This window comes from Solanum dulcamara, chromosome 11 (genome assembly GCF_947179165.1).
Source record: "Solanum dulcamara chromosome 11, daSolDulc1.2, whole genome shotgun sequence".
NCBI classification, from domain to species: Eukaryota; Viridiplantae; Streptophyta; class Magnoliopsida; order Solanales; family Solanaceae; genus Solanum; species Solanum dulcamara.
In genome coordinates, this window is record NC_077247.1 from 47,709,879 (window position 1) to 47,714,178 (window position 4,300).

Genomic DNA, 4,300 nt, shown 5'->3' on the forward strand with positions numbered 1-4,300 from the left:
TTTCATAACGATTCTCATCATACTCACATTATATTCTGTTCTTACTCAATCCTATAGTGTAACATTTTTTAACCTTATTCACGATTCTTATTAAGGGTCAATTATACTCGATGGAGTAAGCGTACTTAACCTTTTTGTAAATTATCCCTTAGTATCACAATCCCTTTCGAATCATCCTAGCATTTCATGAACAACACATGAAATACATGATCCTGAATATTCCATAAGTTTATGTTTTTCATTCACCAGTTCCATCTCCAATTAATTGGTTAAGGACTAATAAAATATTATCATAAGGCATTCTTCAACCACCACCAAAAGGAAGCTAGAATCCAATGAGCACCACCGGACCTCTTAGTGCTTGATGCACCTGGTTTACCTCCAGGCTTATTCTTAAATTTTGAATGAATTATTTAATTCACAAACTAATTGTTGAGTGCCTTGTACTTCTCTATGGAAGTAAAACTTAATTATGAGATGTTTTTTTTTCCTTCAACATAAGCTTCTTTTAAGGCAAACATGCGATTGGAAGTTATCTTGGTTCATTCAAATCAATTCTAAATAGGCTTTTTCCGAAATAAAATTTTCCAAATAAGAATGGTGTCCCTTAATGATGACATGGGGTATTTCTTAACTCTTTACTACAACACAATAAATTTACCTCATGGGTATCAACCTTCAAAATATATTATGAACTTATGTCCCACTTTCTCTTTTTTTCTATTTTTTTTTATTTCTGAAAAAAAAAATTGGCCAGAGTTTCCTCTGTATTTCTTACTATCCCAAAATCTGCATGTAGAAAATACCAACAATGCCTCACAGGTTCAACATATATATATTCATATCATATCGCAGCCACACAGGGCGCCCAATATCAACAACAGTATGAAAATGATGGACTTACCTCTTATGTCCGACTCGAACTGCACCTGTTACACTTTCCTGTCTACTTTTTCTTTCAATTTTCAACTTTACATTTCAATCCTATTTCAATATGCTTACCTTATCCACCATACCTCTTTCGCATCATCACTTACCCGTATATTATGTAGCTTCCAATATCATCAATCGCTTTTTTCTATCGATGTTGTTCTTCAGCTGAAATCAAAAGATAGAAAAAAAGAATTTCATATCCTATGGCTGGGCTCTATCGCACGATCTTAGATATGAAAGAAAGGCAACGTCCTAAATGTCCTGTAGCCTCCTGTTTATAGATGTGGTGCACAACACACCGATAAACAAGACTCTATTAGACACGGTCTGTAGACACTCCGAGGATGAACTGCTCTGATACCACTTTTGTCACGACCTAGCCCCGTAGGCCGTGACTAGTGTCCGAATTGGACACTCGTATACACACATATTATCTATTTTCAATCGACAATTAAACACGATATAGAATTTATATGGGTAGCACATTGTCTCAAACGGTCACTTATATATATACCAAAATTAGCTATTTCTTGGGGAGTCTTAATTGTCAAAAATAATATAACATAATACGTAAGCCGACAAGGCTTTCACTCCGAATGTAAATATCCAAAAACATAAGCCATACTAGTACACCAGACAACATCTACATACAACCCACTCATGTGTCTACAGACCTCTAAGAGGATTAACAATAGCATATGATGGGACAGGGCCCCGTCGTACCCCTAAATACACAAATATATACATTATAAGGATTAGTACCCAAAGTTTGGGCTCCGAGATAATGGAGCACTTCAAACTCATTGAGTAGAATCCTAAGCTGACGGCTCTCCGAAATGAGTATCTGTACCTGCAAGCATGAAATGCAGCCCCCCGAAGAAAGGGGGTCAGTACGAACTATGTACCGAGTATATAAAGCATAAAATACCGTAAAGGAGATCACATCTGCAATAAAGATTCAGGAGCTAATCACTGTACCTGTGTCTTATGAAATAAATACATGCATATCAACATCATATATCATACCCGGCCCGTTAGGGAACTCGGTGTCACAATTATATCAATATATCGTTATATGTATATATATATCATACTCGGCCCTTTAGCAAGGGACTCGGTGAATAGAGTAGTGTACACTGATACCGTACCCGGCCTATTATAGGACTCGGTGCCATAATCATATCGTCATATCATCATAATATCATATTATCATATCACGTACCCGGCCCTCTAGTAAGGGACTCGGTGAATAATGTAGTAGAATCCATACATGATAACATACCCGGCCTATCGTAGGACTCGGTGAATAATACCATAACAATATGCACGAATAAGGTATCATTAGCAATCTTGTGAAATTTGATCATTATCGGAGACTTAATAGAATAAGCAAAATAGTCCATCATTTGAAAACCAAGACAATAGTCATTATTAATCACACCAATTATGGATTATACTAAAATATGAATTATACCACAACATGAATTATACCAACTAGGATGGCTGGAATCATACACATGAGTCAAGACATAACAATATAAATTTTGAAAATCAAGAACGGTAGCCATCCGAGTATATCTACGAATAAGAATTTCTTTGGAATTTAAGCATACGTCATTCGTTCGTTTCATATGGATCATGCCAAAAGAAGAAAATATTAACTTTACATACCTTTAGCGTTTATACGTATATGTTGTCCAATATTGTCTCAACCTATATTAAAACGTTAAGCACTATGGTTAAGCTATGGACAAGAATAAAACGTAGTCTATCGTTAGTAGGTTATTTCTAAAAAAAATTGGACAACACCTCCCCTATACCGCTCACTTTTCCCACTTTCAAACCAGCCATATAATCATCAATCAACATCAACAATCCAAAATATTGACACAAAATAAGATTTATTATTGACAATAAGCCTAGAATATTTCCACCCGACTCATGTTACCAAAGCAGTAAATTCGGAAAGTCAAGTACCTCACGTTGTATCTAAATTTTGAAAATAAAAACGGTAAAACTGGACTTTATGACCTTCATGAAACATTTAGATATCTGTCTTAAGTTTCCAATGCAAAAGAAATCAACTCAAAAATTATTTTTTACAAAGAGATATCATCAAAATACGAACAGCTATACATGAAGGATTTTTCAATCCAGAATCTGGACAGAATTTGTCTTATGATTCATGCTCAGTTTTCGACCTAATAACAGCAGATATAGACTAAGACATAAACATAAGAGTTGTAGGTACGTGTATTAGCTTTCCAAAACATGTTTAATATCTAAAATCGAAGGTCTACACAATGAGATATTCCAAAATTACTACCAGCTACTCAATTCCAAAAACGGGTTTGAACATTCACAATCTTCATACACCTTTTTCCTCCAAATTCAAGAACAACAACTCATCAACAACATCAAAACAATATCAACCATTATTATACATCATCACTAAGATAATTCCATCTATTTAATCTACCTAAAACAACCCTTTAACCCATAACTCTCAACAAATCACCAAACTAGTTTATAATACTATTTTCTCCGTTCTAATCCGTTAAAACTCTAACTAAACTTGTTAACAATGAAAAGGAGACTTTAATATTACCTTAAATTTGCAGCACCACATAAAATCTTCTCCTTATTGGCTGATTTCTAGCTCAAATTGAAGCCAACGCGACGTACAACAATTTTCTCTTCATGAGCTTCGGATTTCGGGACTTGAATTTTGGTCGGATTTGGGATTTCTCTCAAGAACTCCCTTTCTCTCTCTCTCTGGAAATTTCCAGAATTATGTTGATCTAAAGTATGAAGGAATAGTTACAAAAAATCAGATTTAATTTCGTGGGTATTGGGCCTGACCCGAATTAGAATGGGTTGGGCCAAATTCACTATTTAGTTTGGCCTATCAGACTTAAAACGTCTATATCTTATTACTCCGATATCACATTTCGTCCCACGACTTATGGTTGGAAAGATATTTCAATTATCTACAACTTTCATGTTGAGAGTTTTCCCAAATTCTCAAATTATAAAGAGGTTATGGCCTTCCGAAGTCAGCTTACCCGAAACGTAACTTTAAGAAAAACATATTTGATGGCTTCTATTTTGATTTGGCTTAAGGGTCCTTCTTGAGATGTATTTTACTACACATAAATTATTCATATAACTTGGCATCTACAACAAATCATGTCCTTTTAAAATTCAAAATTAAAAGTCCTTGAATTTATAATCGTTAGCTTACGAATAATCCAAAATGCAAAAATACGGAATGTAACATTCTTCCCCCCTTTAGAACATTCGTCCTCGAATGTTAAACCCGCCTCATAAAGTCTTATAAGAAATTTGGGGGAATAGTCTTTTTTTT

General features: G+C 34.7%; 1 long non-coding RNA gene across 1 annotated transcript; it reads right to left on the reverse strand.

Annotated features, from left to right (window-relative positions):
* Window positions 1-1,531: 1,531 nt before the first annotated feature.
* On the reverse strand, window positions 1,532-3,787 carry LOC129874760 (uncharacterized). Its single transcript, XR_008762955.1, has 3 exons — window positions 3,542-3,787; window positions 2,605-2,646; window positions 1,532-1,783 (listed from the first exon to the last, which is right to left on the reverse strand). It is a non-coding gene; the product is annotated as an uncharacterized LOC129874760 (long non-coding RNA).
* Between the last annotated feature and the right edge of the window lie 513 nt (window positions 3,788-4,300).